The sequence below is a fragment of the Hemitrygon akajei genome, chromosome 5, assembly GCF_048418815.1.
Source record: "Hemitrygon akajei chromosome 5, sHemAka1.3, whole genome shotgun sequence".
NCBI lineage: Eukaryota > Metazoa > Chordata > Chondrichthyes > Myliobatiformes > Dasyatidae > Hemitrygon > Hemitrygon akajei.
The window spans coordinates 186248414-186272334 of record NC_133128.1 but is presented as its reverse complement, the minus strand read 5'-3'; the positions used below and the strand labels follow the sequence as shown (position 1 = coordinate 186272334).

Sequence of the window (23921 nt, the reverse complement as noted above, 5' to 3'; positions counted from 1 at the left end):
CCTTCCTCTGAGTCCCCTCCTCTTCCCCTTTCTCCTATAGTCCCCTCTCCTCCCCTATCAGATTCCTTCTCCACCAGCCCTTGACCTTTCCCACCCACCTGGTTTCACCTATCACCTTCCAGCTAGCCTTTCCCCCACACCCACCTTTTTATTCTGGCATCTTTCCCCTCCCCCCTCCGTTTTGAAGAAGGGTCCCGGCCTAGAATGTCGACTCTTTACTCATTTCCATAGAGGTTACCTTATCTGACGGGTTCCTCCAGCATTTTGTGTGTTGCTTGTTGATCAGGTAAACGTGCTATGTAAGCACACTCATTGTTTCTGCCACTGTTATGGTCCATGTTGATCAAAATTCTGACCAAATTGCAACTTGAGCTTTCTGACTAATATATGTCAGCTTCAGTGTTAAAATTTGGTGGGTTTTTTTTCTGGAAGTATATTTTAAAAACACACATGGAATGCGGAAGGACCTATAGAACTGAAACATCTACAGAAATTAATCAACAGTTGACTTTTCAGGCCGAGACCCTTCTTCAGGGTATGGTGGGCTATGAGCCAGGCGCAGGTCGATGGGAGCAGGCAGTTTAAATCATTTCAGCATATACTAGATGGGCCAAAGGGCCTGTTTCTGTGCTGTACTTTTCTATCACTCTATGCTGCCTGGTCTGCTGAGTTTCTCCAGTATTGTACGTGTGTCTGTGTGTTGCTTTGGATTTGCAGAATCTGCAGACTTTCTCGTGTTTATTAAATATTTTAGAGTAGCTTATGATAATTATTTTGAGATCATTCATGCTAACATTACCTTTAGAGTGATTGATCTGATAAAAATGCATTGCAGCAAAGTATGGATTCAAAATGTAATTTAATTGCTTTCCAGTCACTTGAGTGCAATGTTAAGTTGGCCTTTAAACTGAGTGCATGAGGGCAATTTGTTTGTTGACTTCCATTCTACCAGTAAAGGAAAAGTGCTTGGTTCTGCTTACTGCTTTCTTTCAATAATGAAAGGAGATCAGGAACTCAAACTTACAAAAAATTGAAGTCTTGAGTCACCATTTTAATATTTGTCCTGCCAAAGGGTCTTGGCCTGAAATGTCAACTGTACTCTTTTCCATAGATGCTGCCTGGCCTGCCGAGTTCCTTCAGCATTTTGTGTGTGTTTGCTTGGATTTCCGGCATCTGCAATTTTTTTCTTGTTTGTGATCTTAATATTTGTCATTGTTTGGAAAAACTTTATTGCTTACTCTTCCTTCTGCTGTTCTCGGGTGTTTGGAGCAAAATTGTGCACGAACAAGACAGGTTTGGAGAGATTTGGGGCAAACGTGGGCAAGTGCCTACATCCATGGTGTATGGGTCTGACTTCCAAAATGTTGGAGGAACTCACCAAGTCAGGCAGAGCAGGATTAAATAGTTGACTATATGGCACCTGCTTGCTCTTGATATTGTACTGCCCTGGCTTGCATATCTAGTCAGCAATATCCTGACCAATGGAGGCCTTCTTGGCCCAAAATGCCAACCGTTTAGTGCACTCCACAGATACTCCCTGACTTGTTGAGTTCGTACAGCATTCTGTGTGTGCTTGCTCAAGATTTCCAGCATCTGCAGAATCTCCTGTGTTTATGACTCTGACTCTAATTATTAGTTACTGAGGTGGCTTTTTTTTTGCATCATTTTGTTGCTGCTTATTCCGATGTAAATTTGTATTGTGCACTTTTTACATGAAGCTGACATACTATTAGTGATCGTAATAAGCAATTAATTGTAATGTATTAATGTACTGGAGAAGGAAAACACTGATCTTAAACTGCTACTGCCTTCAGGCTATATGGGGCTGGAGTCCCTAAGGTAGTCCTATGTTGAATTCAATGCTGCAATGCTGACTGGCAACTCCTGTATTGTTGCTGGTGCCGAACTGTATCGGTCTCTGCCATTCCTTTGAATTCATCAGATGTGTGGAGAGGGGGATCTTGCTACAATGGCACCTGCTTGCTCTCCATATTGTACTGCCCTGGCTTGCATATCTGTGGACAGCTTGGATGCAATGTCCTTGAAATATCCTGACCAATGGAGGCCTCAAATTAATGTACTAGTGTAACTTCAGTAATAACTGACAAGGTGTGGTCTATTTATTTGTAGAAACTCGAGTATCAGACATGGGACAAACCTTTATAAATATAAAGGTTTATTACGTGAAGTTCATGGACAATATCGTAGCACCACAGGTAGACACTTACACTTTTCACACTTTACAGCAGGGATTCCCAACCTGGAGTCAATGGACCCTTTGCTTAATGGTATTGGTGCATGGCTTAAAAAAAGCTGGAAACCCCTATTTCACAGTCATACTTTCTAGATCAGAGGTTCCTAACCTGGGGTCCCCCCTTGCTGAATGATATTGATCCATTGCATATAAATAGGTTGGGAACCCCTGTTGTAGGTTGTTCTGTTCTACCTTCAAATTGTGCTTTACTGTCCTTTTGAACATACTTCACATAAGATACATCTTATAATCTTTATAAATTCTGTACTCTTTAATACCAGCCTTCATCATGAAGTATTGGTTATCTGAACATCTGCCATCTTTTAGACTCAGAAACTAATGAAAACTTGTGTTTCTAGGTTAAACTGAGGACTTGTATATGCTATTGCAGGTACCGATCTCCAAGTTTGTATGAATTTGTGAGAGAGTTTTGAAGTCAACATAACCATAACATCATGATCAGGTTTCATGCGATCACTATGGAGACTTCCAGCGAAGCTCTGCAGGTCATTAATCTTAAGTCGAATAAAAATGGATTCCTTAATTTTAGTGCCGACCACCTAACAATTGAGTTGCAAATGTATTTTCCAAAATTGTGTTTAGTTCAGAAGGTTGAATCGGTAGTCTTGCTCTTGTAGAAGTTCCAAAGCATTCCTTTCCATGACCTCTGCATTCCTACTTTGCCCCTGCCTCTTAAAAGCTCAAATGTTGCCTGCTGCCTGATGTTAGTGTTCTTATGCCAATGGCCCTTTTGACAGTAAAGGTTGATACTTTGACCTTGTGTCTTTCTGTTTGTGGTGTTCACCGCAGTATATTAGGTTTCTGGTACTCTACAGTTGACAATGTGCTAATGAGAAATAAGAATCTTTTTGATTAACATTGGTATAGGAATTTTATGAATGAAATAAATTGAGATTTTTTTCTCAATTGTCTACGGTAGTGTAGTGTTTAACATGGTGCTCTAAAGTACCAGTGACCCAGGTTCAATTCCCGATGTTGCCTGTAGGGAATTTTGTATGTTCTCCCTGTGACCATGTAGGTTTCCTCTGGGTGCTTTGGTTTCCTTCCAAAGTCCAAAGAAGTACGGGTTAGTAGGTTAATTTGTCATTGCATACTGTCCCGTGATTAGGCTAGGGGTTAAACTGGGGAGTTGTTGGGCAGTGCAGCTTGAAGGCTGGAGGGGCCTGTCTATTCTGTATCTCAATAACCAATAAACAAAGAATAAAATCTGCCTCATTTTCAGACACTTTCCCCACTTATTATAGGGACCCTAGGAGGTGGAGAGAGTGGCAGGGTGGAGATGTTTCCCTACCAAACGAGCTCCTTCTGTCCGCTAGCATGCAGGTCACCCTTAGGCAAAGTGCAGTACCTGCTTAGCCTCCCCCACCCCCCAAACCAGTCAGGGTCATGTGAAGCCATGCGAGCAGGTGATGGATGGTAGAATGAGCAGCTGGTGCATATCACAAATCCTGGTTATGTGACCACTGACGCCAGGCAGACAATCGCTGTAGAATATTGATGGTGCCTGGGATCACCCATCTTGTAATGTTCCTACCCAGGAGGAAGCAATAGCAAACCACTTCCGTAGAAAAATTGGCCAGAACAATCATAATCATGGAAATACCATGATTGCCCACATCATATGACATAGCCTATTATGAATGGGTGAAGGAGGTGGAGAGGCAAATATGGAAGTAAAGGGACATTGGACAAGCAAAGAAGATGCTTCTGGTTATCTGTTGTACAATTTAACAGAAAGCACATCTTTCTTACTGCCCATTATGCTGCTGGCCTCCATCTCTGGCAGTATTCATGGCTTTCTTCATCATGTCAATAGCTTCCTCTTGGTTTTCACTTCTGTCAGTCATGCAAGTGCCATGTGGAGACTCAGGAATACAGTCACAATCGGAATGATTCTTCATTGCTGCTTCCTTAACAGTTTTGTTTTACTAGTCAGCGTTGTTGGCCCTGAGCTGAACCCTTGAACCTGGAGGATCTGTTGGCCACTTTTAGTCTGGCCTCTACCCATTGACCTGTTTAGCATGGTTGACCCTACCAAGAGTCAAAGCAACAAACCCTGACTCCAGCCAGCATAGTTCTCTGGATCACTGAGGCATGCGAGCCTCTGAGCCATAACAAAGTTGTCTTCCTCTTGGTGACACGTCACTGCCTAAACATTGGACCAAGTTGTGTGTGTGCTTTATATGCAAAAATGTCCGTAAAGCCATTTTGCACACATCTGACCACACTAGCCATAATTTCCATCTGTTTAGTCGCCATCTGGAAATTAGAGTGGACATTTCTCAGCTCAATTCAACTTGCCAGGCTTGGCATTTCCCGGCATTGGATTCTGATTTATTGACAATATCTGGTGTGTGGCAACTGTTTCCATGTTCTTCAAAAGTGGTTGCTGTCAAACACCAACTTGCAGCCAGGAGAATTCATAAAAGAATCATGAGCAAGTCCCATAGCAGAGAGATGTGATTTTAATAGTTACCCATAGCTGCATCATTACTTTGCTCTTTGGATTCCACCAACCCCGGAATGCTGTGTGCCCCGTAAGAAGTAAGCCAGCCAACATTGCTGTTATGGCTCCTTGTGCACCCAGCCTTTAGGTAAGATTGTAGTCAATATGATAAGCCTCAATTTCCATGTCCCTGAGTGTTTACCATAACCTTTCACATTCTTATAGAACAAAAATCTGTTTATTTCAGGCTTGAGTATATTCAATGATTCAGTCTCTGCCACTATCTAGAGTAGAGAACTCTAAAGGTTACTAATCCTGTGAGAAGAAATTTCTTTTCCTGATCTTCCCCCTCCCCCACCCTGCCTCGTAGTTTCTCTCAATGCCATAGAAGCCTTTTCTGCAGATCGTGAGAAGTTCTTAAAGCTCTAACAATGCTCCTAAACACAGTGGAAAAGACATGGCTGTTAAAGTACGAACCTACAAGCAAATGACTTTGGGAACTATACACAATTTGTGAATTTCGCATTGATGTTATAACCTGGGAAAATATACATGGTTATTAAAAGAGACAAAAACAGAGAGATCAGTGGGCTGCCTAAGCACAATTTGTTGGCAGTGACAGGAAGTTTGAGAAAGTGATTCCAAATGAAATGTAAGTGGCATTGAGAGGTAAAGCAAGGAAGTCATGATAAGCTATTAAGAGTTGAGACAGAGCTGTGCAGCACAGAAAACAGGCCCCTTAGTACAACTCATTCATACTGACTGTGATCATCATCTATAATAGAGTCATAGAGAAGTACAGCACAGAAACAGGCCGTTTGCTCCATCCAGTCCATGCCAAACCATTTAAACTGCCTACTCCCATCAATCTGCACCTGGACCATCACCCTCCATCCCTCCATACCCCTCCCATCCATGTACCTATTCAAACTTCTCTTGAACATTGAAATCAAAATCGCACACACCACTTACATGGTCAGCTCACTCTCACCACCCTCTGAGCGAAGAAGTTTCCCCTTGTGTTCCCCTTAAATATTTCACTCTTAACCCATGACCTTTAGTTGTAGCCTTATGCAACCTCAGTGGAAAAAGCCTGCTTGCATTTACCTTTATCTATAACCCTTCATAATTTTGTATGCCTCCATTAAATCTCCCCTCAATCTTCTATGTTCTAGGGAATAATGTTCCAACCTATAAAATCTTTCCTTATAACTCAGGTCCTCCGATCCCAGCAACATCCTTGTAAATTTTCACTGTACTCTTTCAATCTTATTTACACATTTACTGTATGTAGGTGACTAAAACTGCACACTGTACTCAAAATTAGGCCTCAACATCTTATACAATTTCAATATAACATCCCATCTCTGTACTCAGTACTTAAATCTATGAAGGCTAATGTACAAAAAGTGGCCTTTATGATCCTACCTACCTGTGACACCTCTTTCAAAGAATTATGGACCTGTGTTCCCAGATCCCTTGGTTCCACTGCTCTCCTCAATGCCTTACCACTCACTATGTAAGACCTACCCTGGTTGGCCCTCCCAAAGTACAACGCCTTTCACATTTTAATCCCATTTGCCTGCAATAAGCCCTTGTCCCCATACTCCTCCCCTGTCCAAATGTCTCTGAAATGTAATTGTTTCTGCCTCCACCACCCTCTCTTTGGGAAAATTTGCTTCTCAGGTCTTCTTTAAATTTCTTCCCTCTCATCGTAAACCTATACCCTTTAGTTTTTGGACTTCCCTAATCTGGGTGAGGAAGCACTCAATAACTATCTTATCTAAACCCCTCATAACCTTATAAATATCGATAAGGTTCACCCCCCCCCCCACTATCTTTCTGCATTCCAGTGAGAACAATCCCAGCCTATCCAATCTCTCCTTGTAACTAAAACCCTTCATTCCAGACAAAATGCGTGTGCATCTTTTCTGCGCTCTTTTTAAAGCTTGCTACCACATCTTTAGTAGATAGGCAAGCAGAGGTACAGCATACGCAATATTCCAAGTGCAGTCTAAACTAAGTTTTGTCTAGCTACAACAGTGGGTTGGCCATTGTGACCGATGGCAGCAGGAAACCTGGGCGTGACAGTTTTTTTTTAAGTGGAAAAGCCATTGCACTGGGATAGTTCCACTCCCTTGACCTCCTAAGTCCAGGTGGTATAAACCAGGATTGCAAACTGCTGTCTTCCTTGGTTGTGGTGGATGACATGACGTCTTCTGTTCTTGCCAAGCCCTTCGCTGTCCATGGAGCGTTGTGGTACTGCCAACCTGGGCATCAGATCTCACTGCAGATCTCATCCGCCCAGTCCGCTGGAGCTGAAACTGACATCCTAAGTGTGACACTCATTGCTTTGGCTTTTGAAGACATGCATTGCAAATGCCTTCTTCATTTCCCTTCTGACAGTCGTTGGTTCAGACACTGCTGAAATGATTCCAGGGAAGAGTGACTTAAATTATAGGGATAGATTAGAAAAGTTGGAGTTAGTTTCTTGAAACAATTAGGCTTGTGAAAATTTAAAACAATGAAGACGAGAGACAGAATGGACATGGAGAAATTGTTCCCATCTGCAAAGGAGTCAAGTTCAAAGTAAGCTTATTATCTAAGGATATATATGTCACCATGTACAGCCCTGAGATTTATGTTCTTATGGGCATACTCAATAAATCCATAGAATAATATCCATAACAGGATCATTGAAAGGCTGCAACAACTTGGGCATTCAACCAGTGTGCAGAAGACAACAAACTGCAAATAAAAAGAAAGAAAAAGTAATAATAAATAAATCAGCAATAAATATGAACTTGAGATGAAGAGTCCTTGAAAGTGAGTACATTGTTTGTGGGAACATTTCAGTGATGGGACAAGTGAAGTTATCCCCTTTGGTTCAAGAACCTGATGTAATAACTATTACTGAACCCAGTGGTGTGTGTCCTGAGGCTCCTGTGCCTTCTTCCTGATGGCAACAGTGAGACCTGAGTAATGGGGTTCTCTGATGATGGATGCTGCTTTCCTTCATGTAGATGTGCTCAATGGTGGGAAGTGTTTTATCCATGGTAGACAGTGATTTATCCACTACTTTCTGTAAGATTTTCCATTCAAGGGCGTTGGCGTTTCCATACCAGGCTGTGATGCAGCGGGTCGGTATACCCTCCACCACACATCTATAAACATCTATCAGAGTTTTGGACGTCATGCCAAATCTTCGCAAACAATGAAAAAGAGGTGCTGCCGTGTTTTCGTAATTGCACTTGTGTGCTGGGCCCAGGACAGATCCTCTGAAATAATAATCTGAACGTGCTAAGAATCTGGATTAAGAATGACTGGTGAAGAGAATAAAGGCAAAAGAGTTACAGATCATGGAAGGAGGCCCTTTGACCCACCTCAGATATGCCTTAACTCTTTCCCTTTTCACCTTAGACCTTTGCTCTCTAGTTTTAAACTTACCTACTCTGCAAAGATACTGTGATCATTTACCTTGTCTTTGCTTCTCCTGATTTTGTCAGCTTCCTAAGCTCCAGGGAAAAATGCCCCAGCTTATCCTTATTGGCTTGGGCGCTTGGCTTCAAGTGGAGCATAGGCCACAACCTCCCATCTCATCGTCCTCTGAAGTCGATGGTATGGTTGGAGTTCATCAATGTTTCTATAATCCATTGTATTCACTGTACAGGAGATTGGCCTATACAGCTTCATGAGACCCCTGTTGGCCGGCCTTACCCATTTCCACCGCTCATGACGGGGATGTGGGGTTGGACTTGGCAAAAGCCTGTAACATCCTTGCTTATAACTCAAGCACTCCCCTCCAGTCTTATCTTCATAAGTCATTTCTGAACTCTTTCCAACCTAGTGACGTCTTTCCTATAGTCAGGTAACCAGAGCTGCACAGAGTACTCCAAGAGTCAGTCCTCCTGATCTTCTCTTCAAAGAAAAAAAATGAATAGGTTTATGAGACACTGTGCTGGCTATTACTAATCAATTCTTGCCTTTGATATTACTAATCAATCCTGCCTTTCGGAATCCATCCACTAAACTCCCACACTGGTTTATTTTTGCAGCCCTTTTTCAACAAAGGCATGGCAATGGCACCTTCCAATCTACCGGTTCCTCATCCATGGCTAATGATACAGACTAGATATCTGTATCAGAGCACCAGTAATTTCTTCCTTAGTTTCCCTCAATCTTTTAGGATACGCTTGGTCAGGACCAGGGGATTTATCCACCCTTGTGTGCTTTAAGATGTCATGAGGAAACTAATTTGGCATGGAGGTGGGTAGTTGTTCAGGTGAGTCCATTAGTGACATTCAAACACGATGTGAATGAGTATATAGAATATAGAACAGTACATGCTGTGTATGGAAAGAAATAATTTGCAGGGCTATGGGGAAATGGCATGGGAACAAGATGAATTGCTTTCACAAATTCAGCATGGAATGAGCCAAATAGTTTCCTTCAGTACTGTGACCGTTCTGAGATTTCCTCCAATTTCTCCATTTTCACTTGCAGCGACCTGATTGGATGTAAGAACTACATTCAATGCATGCTTGGCATACCAAGGAAGGGTGAAATTGCAATTTTGCAGGGACATGTATCCATCCACATACTTACTAACACAGAGGTTAATACTCTGTTAAACTGCTTGCTTTTGATAAAATATGATCTCTGTCCCAGCTAAGAACCGATTGAGGGCACGCGGAAGTGAAAACAACAAACCAGGAAGGTGGTAGCTGATTTGGGTGCTTCAAATCCTGGTCAATAGTCATCATTGTCATTACATGTTGTGTCATATAACATGCGCAATCATGGTCTTTCCATGACCATGATTGTTCTTGGCAAATCTTTCAACAGAAGTGGTCTGCCATTGTCTTCTTCTGGGCAGTGCCTTTACAAGACAGGTGACCCCAGCCATTATCAACACTCCTCAGAGATTGTCTGCCTGGCATCACTGGTCCCATAACCAGGACTTGTGATATGCACCAGCTACTCATACGACCATCCACCACCTGCTTCCATGGCTTCGTGTGACCCTGATCGGGGGCTAAGCAAGTGCTACACCTTGCCCAAGGATGATCTGCAGGCCAGCGGAGGGAAGGAGTGGTTTGCACCTCCTTCGGTAGAGACGTATCTTCACCCCACCATCCAGTAGTGGAGAGCTGGAGTGCAGAGACATCAGAAGTATGGGAAACAAAACACAAGAGGCAGAGTTACGTAGCTGAGGAAAATGCCACAGGGAGAGCACTTCGTGTCATAAGTCCAATGAAGAGGGACTTAAGGTTGAAGCCATCAAGAGGCTTTCCAATGAGGATAAGAATTTATTTTTGGGTAAACCATGGACCAATATGGAATACAGAGTGACAGGCAATCTCAAGTTCAGCTGGGTTGGGATTCTGAATGAATGAGATTTTGGGAGTGGAAGATGGCAGGGGTGTGTGTATGTGTTTCTGTTGAAGCAGTCAGGTCATTATCAGGGTCAAAAGCCAGAATACAGTCAGTTAAGCTGGTGAACTTCTAAAGTTTACAAATAACAAAATATTACTAATTATTTAAAAGGTTTGTATCCTATATTTGCATTGTATGTTTACAGATGTGATTGCCTGCAGATTTTAGTCTATTGAAGTTGTCATCACTCTGGCTTTGTGATGTTTTGGAAGTGAGTATAACAATGCTCCTCTTAATGCTGAAGGATTTAAATGTTTGATATTGTGTACTGTCTATTGCCATTAACCTTTTTGTAGTAAGTGTACTGCAGCATGTCCATCCCACCATTATGCACAGGATTTAGGCTGCTTGAAGCTTGATTAACTGCAGAGTCCGTGCTCTGCAGATTTCAGAACCTCCTATAATGCCAGCAGGGCGCCTACACACATTGCCATTCCTCTTCAGCTGTTTGAATGATTCTTGCAAAAGCTGTGATTGATTGGTCTGTGAAGAGTACGTGTGGTACAGATGGGGAAAGCTTTTAGTGTGTGCTAATTAATGAGGTCAGGTTTACATCTTCTGGATGAACCATTGTATCCAATCATGTAGACGAGACGTGTAGAGACATTTTGTATTCTTCATGAAAAGCCAGCACAATTTAAAGCAGCAGTATTGTTAAAGTAGTGTAAAGAGAAACTTTTAAAAATTCTGTAAATTTTCATGTAAAGGTAATAATGCAAAATTAGTTGAAAATTAATGACCTTGTCACATTATGGAGCTTGTGCTGGTGGTGTAGTGGTAGCCATATCCACACCTGGTCTCTGGTTCGACTCTGGCCGGCTTCTTACATGGTTTCCATTATGCTGGACTGGGTGCTGAGCGAGCAACTCGGCTCGTAAAACAGACAAACGCTAAGAAAACAACAAGTTCGCCACGTGATGCAGCAGACAAGGTGCAAGGAGGAACTTTACCTTTTTCACACGTTATGGAAATAATACAGCATGTTGCTTGATGAGTACAGCACTCTTAAGATGATCATGAAGAATGCATCTTGATCTGTGAGGACTTCTAGGATGAGAACCTCTTAGTTACTGACAGTACTCAAGGCGGTGAAGAAAACAACAAGAATCTTCTGACTGGCGAGTGTGGCACTGCACAATAAGTTTTACTGTTAGTATGATTATAAATAAATAACTGACTCACTGCATTGATTCATGTTTTCCTGGGAAGAATGCCACCCAAAATGTTCCACAAGTTCAGCTGTTGAGTCAGTCTCATAAATGAAGAGATTCAAGCTTCACTGGAAATGTAAACTCTTTCATACCAAATCAGTTTTTTTGTAAGCTGGAAGTATGTTGCTAAAGAGGTCCCATTATGGCAGTTCATGGGATAATGTTAGATTATCCCCAGCGATTTATACTTAATTATTTTTTTCATCCCAGTCCATCACTGGTAAAGGAATCCCCACCATTGAGCACATCTACATGAAACATTGTTGCAGGAAAACAGCTTCCATCATCAGGGAGCCCCCACCGCTCAGACCAAGCTCTCTTCTCGCTGTTACCATCAGAAAGAAGGTGCTACCCCTCAACCATCAGATACCTGAACCAAAGCAGATAACTTCAATTGAAATGTTCCCACAGCCTATGGACTTGCTTTTAAGGACTCTTCGTCTCATGTTCTCAATATTTATCACATTTACTATTATTATTATTTCATTCTTTTTGTATTTGCAGTTTGTGTCTTTTGCACACTGATTGAACAGCCAAGTTGGTGTGGCCTTTCATTGATGCCATTATGGTTATTGTCCCATTATGGATTTATTGAGTATGTCTGCAAGAAAATGAATCTCAGGGTTGTATATGCTGATGTACACGTACTTTGACAATGAATTTACTTTGAACTTGACTCTTGTGCAGATGGGAATAGTTTTGCCATGTCTGTTCTGTCTTTCCTCTTCATGGTTTTAAATATACTTTGGTAAATTTACTTCATAATTCAGTCTCCCTTTTACATTCTTTGCAAATAGTGACCAGTATTATTTCTCTTTTTTTTAGAATTGAAATGCCTAACAACAACTAACTCAATTCTGTATACCAATTTTAATTCATTCCTGATTCAGCTTGGTAAATACATTAACAGAATGTATTTAATCTGAATTAAATTTGTGTGATCCCATCACTTTTTAAGAAAGAAACTGGTATCAGGTGTAAAATGTGTTGGGTGCATTTTTTTTTTAAAAGAAATGTCTTGTTAATGCAAGTCATTGGCTTTGGGCATGGTTTATTTGATTCAACATGATCTCTGTCAGGGAAAGAAAACTGACTTTAGACCAGGTATGAACAGCAGAGATAACTGAGGACACCAGTGACTTGCAGACATTTTAACTTTTGCCATTACTGGGCCGCTCAGACATCTGCCTTCTGTCACAGACTATAGGTGGCTTGTCTGTTGTGTGTGTGCTTAGGCAGGCATGATTAAACTAAGGGAAATGGTATGAGATATCAAAAGATGATTTTCATAGTGGCATAGTTTTAAAGGTCTAATTGTGGGTCCAGTTTTGAATATATTGGTGAAGTTATAAATCTGCTAAGTGCTCATTCACTATGTGCAGATTTTACTTTTTTTTTACAGGTTTCATTTTTTTAAACATTATTTTATAAATTGTTCTGAATTTAGCTAATTGCTGGTATGTTTATTATTCTATAAATTTTGCCAATGTTGCCTCCAGATAAATCCTTTTGTCGTGCCTTTATTTCACGCTGTTCACTTTCTGATCTGCTCCTTAAGACTGCTAATTTAACACTTCAAATGTAACTGTTCATTTAAAATAAAGTATTTTGTGGCGATATAGTACAGAGAAGAGGTCAGCTTTATTTGGTTTCTTGGCTGGTGTTAAGCCAAATGCCTGGTGCTGAATTCCAGGAATGTTGCACAAAATCAATTGAGAATTCAGTGAGTTTCAACAATATTCTGCTTGGATTAATGGATACTCTAAAATATTTTAATTAAGCAATCATTCTTGCCCCTACCACAATAACGACGAAGCAATTATTTATTCACTGAGTCTTCCCAGTGTCTGCTCGTCTGTACAATTACTTCTGTTTTAAAATGATACTCAGCAGATCTGTGTTATTTCTCAAATTGGCTTTATAGATTTATTGTTGAGTGTATATTTGCAAAATCCAAAGCAAGAGATGCAGTACTCCAGTAATCCTTTTTAAAATGTACTCATGTTAGCATCCAATGAATGCCAACTGCTTGATCATTATCATTCAAGGATTTTCAAATCACAGAATTCTGAATCTAATTGCAATACCAAATGTGTCGAGGACAAGCTCTGGAATAAAGGTACTATGTAAAATTCATTTCATTTGGAAAGCAAATAAATCTTAATGTAAACCTTGGGGAGATAAAACCAAGTTAAGAATTCCCACCATTCTTTTTTTTAATCAGTTATCCATATTTGTGTGGTTGGGAGAAAATATATTTTACCTTTTTATTCAGTGGAATAAGATTGCAGAATGAGTCTGCCATATATGGTGTTCATTAAGGAAATTTAATAATTACATACATTAACATTGTTTAACAAGAACATAAACTGCATGTGATGGCTGGGAAAATGATCCTAAACAGATGCCCTTAAAATTCTTGTAATTTTTCCAACCATTGCAACCATTTAATCAGCTCCTTTGTTTTTGCCGCATCTGTTCCCAGGATGAGGCTTTCCGTTGCAAGACATCATAGAAAGGACATCATCGGCCCTTTCCCTTTCCCACCCGCCTGGCTTCACCTGTCACCTTCTAGCCACCTTCCTTACCCTCCCTTGCCTTTTTATTCTCGCGTCTTTCCCCTTCCATTCCAGTCCCGATGAAAGGTATCAGCCTGAAATGTTCATTTCTATGGATGCTGCCTGACCAGCTGAGTCCCTCCAGCATTTTGTGTGTGTGTGTGTGTGTGTGTTGCTCTGGATTCCCAGCATCTGCAGAATCTCCTGAATGCAAATAGTTTGTTAAAACTGCAGCGCTGCATTGGATAAAAATCCTCACAGTGGAGGTTAGCTGAAATCAGTAGCTCATAATTTTATCTTTATTCAATATAACTTCATTGCAGTATTGTCGAACAAGGTCAATACATTGGTTTGGTCCTCCTCAATGTAGAGCAGGATTATAATAACTTGACCCAAAATGAAAATTACCTCTTATTGCTCCAAATTATTTCAAGTCTTTACTTGAGCTTTATCTATAAATACTGCAGGGCTGGAAAGTCATCTTTTCAGGTGCAATTAAATATCATTTGCTGTAACTTATCAAAAAATCTATTGTCATAAATGTAGTGGGATTAGGGAATTGATATTAGAATATTCTGCATCTATCCTGTATACTCTGTTTAGAGTGTAGATTTTAAGAAGCGGTGCTTCAAAAAGGTGGCGTCCGTCATTAAGGCCCCCCCATTGGCCGGGTCGTTGCCACCATCAGGGAGGAGGTGCAGAAGCCAGAAGACACACACTCAGTGATTCAGGAACAGCTCCTTCCCCTCTGCCATCTGATTTCCGAAATGACATTGAAACCCATGAACACTACTTATTCAGTTCAATTATTTAATATGTAGTTGCTGTAAGCTTGCTGTAATTCAGTTTTTCTCTCTTATTGTGTTTTGCACTGTACTGCTGCCGCAAAGTTAACAAATTTCACAACATACGGCGGTGATATTAAACCTGATTGTGATTATACATATTTTGTTAAGTGTTCATCGTTTTGCATTGGTAAGTGCAGAGTGAAGTGTAGAAATATAAGAATTACTTTGTAGCACCATGTTTGTTTGAAACAGGGTTAATGCTGTTCTCAGCATTTAATTTTGTATCCTAAACATAATTTTACGGCATCTAGTCTACTAAGGTGAGAGGTCACTTTCATAAATACATTCTTTTCAGTTACATATGCATGCTCGATGTAGAATTAAGATGAATGATTTGGCATTGTATTTTTCTGCTGTTTCAACATAAGTGCAGTAAGCTCTTGGCATTAAGCCAGCAAGGCATTTGAAAAAGCAGAATAAGGTTCTGTGTGAAGTAGGGAGGCTTGGTCCTTGGAGTGGAGCCATTCTATATAATACCCACTGTGTACAAAAATGAAAAACGGCAGTAGAAAATATTGGAAAAATATTATCAATAACTTCAAAATCAATACAGTAATGTGGAAATAGACAACTAATTAATCATGGAATTTTAAATTAATAATTATGAAACCATTTTTGAACTAAAATACTTTTAAGGTGCAAAAAAATCAGTCAGAATCAGGTTTAATAGACACAATGTGCTGGAGGAGCTCAGCAGGTCAGGCAGCTTCTATGGATGGGAACAAGTGGTCAACGATTCAGGGCAAAACCCATCGTCATGAGGCCTGATGAAGGGTCCCAGCCCAAAACATCGACTGTTTATTTCCATTCATAGATACTGCTTGACCAGCTGAGCTCATCCAGCACATTGTGTGTATTGCTGTCGATTTCCAGCATCTGCAGTACCTCTTGTGTCTCAGGTTTAATATCACTGGCGTATGTTGTGGAATTAGATGTTTACTCCGCTCTACGCTGAATGAGGCTGCGGCTGGCTCTGTCTGAGGGCTTCTCTACGTTTACTCCGCTCTGCGTTGAAATGAGGCTGCGGCTGGCTCTGTCTGAGGGCTTCTCTACGTTTATTCGGCTCTGCGTTGAAATGAGGCTGCGGCTGACTTTGTCTGAGGGCTTCTCTACGTTTACTCGGCTCTGCGTTGAAATGAGGCTGCGGCTGGCTCTGTCTGAGGGCTTCTCTACGTTTACTCGGCTCTGCGTTGAAATGAGGCTGTGGCCTGTTCTGGACTCCATGTCTGAGGGCTCTTCTGCATTTAGTCAGCTCTGCTCTGAATTGAGGCTGGATCTGTGACCTGCTCCTGGCTTCATGTTTAAGGACTCACTTTTGTTCTGAATGCTATTTGCTTACTTTTATTGTTTGCATGATTTGATTTTCTTCTTCTCTGCGCACATTGGGTGTTTGCCGGTTGTTTTGCGTTTCTTTGTTTCGTTAGCTACCTGTGAGGAGAATGTCAGCAGTATGATGGGTTGCAAAATTTCTTTATTCAATGGCATACTTAGTAGTCCGACTGGCCTCTTTCTGTAATACGCACAAAATGCTGGAGGAACTCAGCAGGCCAGGCATTATCTACAGAAAAGAGTAAACAGTCGATGTTTCAGGCTAAGACCCTTCAGCAGGACTGCACATTGGCTACTACACTGCGAAGTCTCTTCCAGGGATGTCTACCCTGAAGAAGTATAAATTTTCCCAGTCCTGGTAAAGGGTCTCGACCCGAACCTTTGACTGTTTACTCTTTTCCATAGGTGCTGCCTGGCCTGCTGAGTTCCTCCAGTATTTTGTGTGTGTTACTTTGACTTTCAGCATTTGCAGTTTTTTTTTTCTCGCTTGGCCTCTTGGTAATGCTGAGGAAGCAATGCGATTGCAGCAGGACTTAGACAAATTGGAAGAATGGGCAAAAAATTGGCAGATGGAATAAAGTGTTGGGAAATGTATGATAATGCATTTTGGTAAAAAGGAACAATGATGCAGGCTGTTATCTAAATGGGGAGAAAATTCAAACATCAGAGGTGCAAAGGGACTTAGGAGTCCTTGTTCAAGACTCCCAGAAGTTTAATTTATAGATTGAGTCTGTAAAGAAGGCAATGCAATGTTGGCATTTATTTTAGTGGGAATAGGATATAAAAGCAAGGAGATAATAATGAGCCTTTATAAGACACTGGTCAAGCTGCACTTGGAGTACTGTGAACAGTTTTACGCTCCTTGTTTCAGAAAGGATGATTGGAGAGAATCCAGAGGAGGTCCACAAGGATTATTCCAGGAATTAAGAGGTTAACATATGAGGCGCGTTTGGCAGCCTTGGGTCTGTACTCAATGGAATTTAGAAGAATGTGTGGGGCTACCAAATGTTGAAAGGATAGGGTGGATGTGGAGAGGATGTTTCCTCTGATGGGGGTATCCAGAACTAGAGGGCACAGCCTCAAAATTGTGGAGCAACCTTTGAAAACAGAAGTAAGGAGGAAATTTTTTTTAGCCAAGGAGTGGTGAATCTGTGGGATGCTTTGCCACAGACTGTGGTGGAGGCCAAGTCTGTGGGCATACTTAAAGTGGCAGTTGATAGATTCCTGATTAGGTGGGGCATCAAGCAGTATGATGAGAGGACAGTTGTATGGGGTTGAATGGGATCATGATGAAATGGCAGAGTGGGCTGAATGGCCTCATTCTACGTCGTATGGTCTCTTTCTGTGTAGTGACAGTTGTATAACTCTGTGTTCATAATACATGTTTTAAGAATCAACTAAAGCTCCCACAGATATCTAAACAGAGTGGCCAGTCCCAATTTCAATTTCTCCCATCACTTAAATCAACTAAACTTCAGTGGACACATAAATGGGGTTATAATAAATTGGCTGCTCATCTAAGATCTGACTATTTTATTTAGGTCACTAGAAAGGAATATTGGGTGAGATGGTTGATCTGCTATTGTTGAAAGTAGTACACCGTTGAAGCTGAATTTTAATGTAAAATTGATTGCATTTCTGACGAATGAAGGAATATAGTTTATCACTTAAAACAGAAAAAAGCACTCTTTATCTATGAGTTTATCATTTATCTATCTTCCTGGTCCGGATCCATTTTAGGAAATAGTGCACTCTGCAAATATTGGACACCCACCTACTAGATCTGAATTCTAGGCAATATTCTTGTGCTCTTGTGCTGGCTTTTTTGTAGGGCTAAGAAATTTTTTAAAAAGTTATTGTATGTATTAAATATTGTACAAATTATCGATTTTATTGTCCCATTTTATTTTCCTGTTCAATTTTCTCTGAAAGTTTTTTTTTCTGCTAGCAATAGACACACCAATATGTTATGCTTTTATTTTAAGTGTTCTTGAGTATTTGGATGATTTGCATTTGAAAATATTCCTAATCCAAAGTAAATCTTAATAGAGAGATTTTACAGTATTAGCAGAGTAAGACAAAGATGTGATTTTGTTCTGAATTGTTATCCATTAAGAAAAGGATTTTTTTCCTACTTGGGAAGGAGTATTCGTTTAGTCTTCCTTTTGCATTTACTAGGAGCTTTGTACTAAGTTAGCATCGGACTGGAAGTCCCTATGAAGGACTGAGAGTGGCTGACAACATCATGGGAGTCTCCCAACTATCCATCAGAGGCATTTATCAGGGCCCTTAGTATTATCAAGGATCCCACCCATCCATCCAGCATCCTCTTTGACTTTCTACCACCAGGCAGGAGACTTCGATGCGTTAAAACAAGAATGGTCAGAATGATAAACAGTTTCTTCCCCCAGGCCATTAGGCTTCTGAACTCCCTGCCACAATGTATTCAAAGTGTCATTGGTTAATCTGCTCTGTACTTTACAGTATTTAATTTACACACTTCAGTTTATTTATGTGTAATCCATCTGTTGATTTCATCCTTACTTTCATTAAGTTATTATGTGTTATGTGTACTAAAGTGCCTTACACTCTGGTTTGGAGAAACATAGTCTCAATTGATGGTGTACATATATATAGTTAAATTACAATAAACTTGACTTATGAAGTCCCAATATTAAATGGAGGGAAGAAACTCTTCTCATTGTTCAGTATTTTTTTGGAGACTATAATTATTGCAAGTCTTCCTCAGAAATTTAGTTCAATTTACCAATATAAACCTACGTTTTATTTCATGAGTTGCATCTTAATTCTAGTTGTAAGGTAAAAGATGTATCCTTGTAATGTACACATCAAGATGCTTATCATACTCCAGGCAGTGTCTAAATCAAAAAGTAAATAAATCAATGTGAATTCAGTCATTTGAGACTACACAATGAGCAGAGATGATTTATTGGAGGAGCTCAGTTATTTTTGCACTATAAATTTGCACATCAAAGGGAAGATGACAGTGCCCTAGCAAGTACTATTTTAGGACAAAGTCAACAATGGAAAATCACTGGTGTAGGGCTCTGCAGTCTTTAAAAGATACTGTTACAGGAAGCTGGTAATACAACTGATTTTATTTATGATTCTTTAATTTAATAACGGAAGTACACAAACATTCTTGTAACAGTGTGCCCTTCACTATTACATAGTTATCTTATGACTCCCAAAGGTAATGTTATGTGAAGAGTTTATTGTGATTTGCATATTTATGCATCAGCTCTTGGAATCACCAAGTGATCTTTCAGAATTCTAAGCAGCAATTTTAAAGAAAGCTAATATTTCATCAGTCTCTACCTTCTGTATTGTTTCTGCTGTGAAGTGGCCTATGAATATTCTGGTGGTTCTTCATGATTAAAATTTATTTGCCTTTAAATCCTGTAGCTGTATTTGCTATTTAGCCAGGAGGTTGAACACTTTGGACTGTGACATTAGCAAGGCAAATATACTGTAAATGACACCCAATAATGCAGATTGTAGGTCTACATTGTAATGTAGGTTGAGGCATTTTTGAGACAAAGTCGAGGTGTGCGGAATGGAGTGGAGGCAGATTTGAGGCCTGTCCACCTAATCCTAGAGGAAGATTTGACCAATCTAAGTGCCAGACTGATTTGGAAAGGTCAGGTGAGGGCTGAAATGTGGTGGCAAGGTCTAGGCCCAGAGTGTATCAATGTGACAAGGCCCAGGTCGCAGAGTGAGGAACGACATGATGCTTGGGTGATTTAAACACCAGGCCAGATGGATTGAAAGGTAGGGTGTTGGGACCAAAGGCAGGGATCGGGCTGGTTTTACTCACTGCACCATGATGCTTACTCAGCTCTTCACTGCCTTGACACTGAAGCTATGGAACTGGATTCCGTGACTGCAAGCTCCACAACATCTCTGCTATGAGATGAACTGAGGTTGAGGCTGTGGCCTGCTCTGGGCTTCATGCCTGAGGTATCACTTTTGTTCTAAGTTCTATTTACTTACTTTTATTTCTTAACATGGGGTGTTTGTCCATTTTTTTTGATGGGTTCTTTTGTGTTTCTTTGTTTTGTGGTTGCCTGTTAGGAGATGACTCTCACGGTTTTATAAAAATGATACATATTTTGATAATAAATGTACTTTGAACTTTGAGATTGCTACAGTCACTTTCTTTAAATAATTGAATAAAAATCAGTATTAAAAATAACCCTGATAATTATAAAGGCAACACGAGTGAATCTGCAGATGCTGGAAATAAATAAAAACACAAAAGGGTTTTCGGCCCGAAACGTCATCACTACCTCCTCCCATAGATGCTGACTGGCCTGCTGAGTTCTGCCAGCATTTTGTGTTTTTATTTTTTTACTGATAATTATAAAGTTTTGTTAAGATTAGTTGGTCCCAAACTTGTCACCACAATTGAAGATGAATAATAAAAAAATTGAAAATGCATTTTAACTTTCGCAGTACTTCAGCAACACCAGTTTACTAACTGCTAGTGTTAATTTACGGGGAAAAAAAACGAGAAAGAAGAGAACCAAGCAAGAGAAAAAGTATTATGGCAAGATTGTGCAAAGAAAAAGATAGAAAAGTCTTGCTTGGTACATGGGCCCAAGCTGACCATTGAACAATCAGTGTTCACTTATTAAGTGACATGGCTGACTGTGTATCTTAACTTCATTGACCTGTCTTTTCCTCTTTTCTCCATGTTGAAATTCTTCCATTGACCGGCCTGGAATGTTTGTTTGTGGTAGAGGGTTTCCAATTTCATTCACATTTAGTTTAGGACTTTTGCTTGACTTGATGTTCCTGAATGGCCATTCTCCAGCTGCAGAGCATGGTTCTTTGTCCAAAACTTGCCAATCAGCATTTAGTTGTTTCCTCTCTATCCCTCCAAAGCCTGTCATGTGGGGGTAACCTCATCAAAACCTATCGACTGTTGAAAGGCCTGGGATCTAGAGGGGTATTTCCTATGGTGGGGGAGTCTTGAGACCAGAGGACACAGCCTCAGAATAGAGGGGTGCCTTTTTAGAATGGAGAGGAGGGAATTCTTCAGCCAGAGAGTAGTGGATCTGCGGAATTCATTGCCACAAGCAGCTGTGGAGGCCAAGTCATTGGGTATATTTAAGGCAGAGGTTAATAGATCCCTAATTAGTCAGGGCATGGAGGGATGTGGGGAGAAGGCAGGAGATTGGGGCTGAGAGAGAAAAGGGATCAGCAGACTTGATGGGCCAAATGGCCCAGTTCTGCTCTTGTATCTTATGGTCTCATGGTCTGAAATCTGGAAGAACTTAACCAAGCATGTTAACCTTCTAAAGGCAGGAAATGCAATCTCAATTTCTGTAATCTCTCCTCATAAATTAGCCCTTTGAAGCATAGGAAGATTTAACCCAAACTACTGTCCTTAAAATCAATATATCCTTTCCGACATGTGGTATTCAGAACTATTTGTAGCATTTTAACTGTAGTCTGACTCTGAATTGCATAAATTAACATAACTCCTCTTTGTATTGCAATCATTCATTTTAGCTTCACTGATTATTTAAGGCAATAAATTCACATTGATGCTCTTTCTAACTGTAATCCAATCTTCTGAACGTTTACCAATTGGTAAAATATGTCCCATCATTTAATCACAGATGTAACCAGTTTCTCCATGTACTCTCCCTTGGCTAAACAGCAGGCCTCTGATTTGTGACTATGCATATTGATCAGGGCTGTCCTCTCTCTATCCCTAACAACACGGACTAGTTTAGACTGAGCACCCCTTATCCGAAATGCCTGGTTCTGGGAGTCTTTCAGATTTTGGAATACTTGCATCCATATAATGAGATACCTTGGGAATGGGATCCACGTGTAAACACGAAGTCCATTTAATTGCACACATAGTTTGTACATATATCCTGAAGGTAGTTACATATAACATTTTTAATAGTTTTGTACACTGCATTATTTTTTTAATTTCTGCAACCAGCCTGCCAAATGATGATAATTACCTTCAATTTTGAGTTTGTCGTGATAGATCTTTGTTTGTTTCATGATCAGCATACCATTAAGCAGCGTATGTTCACTCCAGCTCTGATGAATCCACTCTTTCAATAAATGATCGAGATCTTCATTTTTCGCTTTACGCAGTGTTTTTCTATTTTTCATTAACTTCTGTTCATTACAATGTGAGGTCACTTCTCAGAACTGTCTGGTGCTTAGTGACCTGTGAACTGCCTGGGAACCTAACCAGTGCCTTTTGGAATTTCCAATTGGGACACGATGTCGGCATTGAAAAATATTTTTGATTTTGGAATTTCAGATGAGGGGTGCTCAACCTGTAGTCCCATAACAGCTGCACTTGAAACTTCAAATTTTAATTTTGTTAAACATCTTTTTAATCAGAATCAGAACCATGGGTGGCAGGTTGGAGGTATGTCTCTACCAAAGGAGATGTAGGGTGCTCATGCCCCCTGCCCTCCACTAGCCTGCAGGTCACCCTTGGGTAAGGTGAAGCACCTGCGTAACATTCCCCCCCCGGATAACGGTCATGTGAAGCCATGGAAGTAGCTGGTAGATGGTCATATGAGCAGCTGGTGCCTATCACAAGTCCTGATTATGTGACCACTGATGCCAGGCAATCTCTGAAGAGTATTGGTAACAGCTCGTGTCACCCATCTTGTAATGATAGTTCTCAGAAGAAGGCAATGGCAAGCAATTTTTGTAGAAAAATTTGCCAAGAACAATCATGGTCATAGGGCCATGATCGCCCATATCATACAACATGGCATATAAATGATGATGACAAAACTTTGTCCAAATCCAATGCTGACCTCGAAGCTATCTACAACTGGTTATTGCATTTGCTTTCCAAGTAGTTGTTTTCAAATTGACTACAAAAACCATTGAGCACATCTACATGAAACACTGTCGTAGGAAAGCAGCATCCATCATCAGAGATCCTCACCACCCAGGCCGTTCTCTTTCATTGTTGCTGCCACCAGGTAGAAGGTACAAGAGTCTCAGGATATGCACCACCAGGTTCATGAACAGCTATTACCCTACAATCAGTGGGCTCTTGAACAAAAGGGGATAACTACACTTACTTACCCACCCACTGAGATGTTCTTACAACCAATGTTCTAACTTTATCTTGTGTTCTCATTATTTATTGCAATTTATTTATATTTGCATTTGCCAGTCTGTTGTGTTCTGCACTCTGATCTTTCATTGATCCAGCTTACAGTTACTATTCTGCAGATTTGCTGAGTATGCCTGCAGGAAAATTAATCTCGGGGCTGTATGTAGTGACATGTATGTAACTCCATCACTGTAGGATTTTTCTTCCCGCCTACACTCCGTAGGTTTATTGTGAGGATGGGTGCGTGCAGGCCAGGGAGCGTTCCACAATGACACCGCAAGCTGCGGCAACTGTGGCAACCGCAAGGCTGTAGGTTGAGTATTGGAGTATTGCTTCTCCTAGACAGACTGCCTGGCTAGGCTAACGAGTCCCATCTACCCGGGTTTGGAATGGGAGTTGTCCTTCTCCTAGGCAGACTGCCTGGCCAGGCTAACGAGTCCCATCTACCCGGGTTTGGAATGGGAGTTGTCCTTCTCCTAGACAGACTGCCTGGCCAGGCTAACGAGTCCCATCTACCCGGGTTTGGAATGGGAGTTGTCCTTCTCCTAGACAGACTGCCTGGCCAGGCTAACGAGTCCCATCTACCCGGGTTTGGAATGGGAGTTGTCCTTCTCCTAGACAGACTGCCTGGCCAGGCTAACGAGTCCCATCTACCTGGGTTTGGAATGGGAGTTGTCCTTCTC

At 40.8% G+C, this 23921-nt stretch overlaps 1 protein-coding gene across 10 annotated transcripts in view; it reads left to right on the top strand.

Moving 5' to 3' along the window:
* The window catches only part of csrnp3 (cysteine-serine-rich nuclear protein 3), a 207623-nt gene that overhangs the window by 1745 nt on the left and 181957 nt on the right, over positions 1–23921 (top strand). The window contains exon 1 of one of the 10 annotated variants that reach the window (XM_073047450.1): positions 197–286. The exons of 8 other annotated variants lie outside the window; for them this stretch is intronic. The gene's annotated coding sequence lies outside the window, so the exon portion shown is untranslated. Of the gene's footprint in view, positions 1–196; positions 287–23921 lie in introns of those variants that run through there. One more of the 10 variants, XM_073047453.1, reaches the window with a different exon arrangement.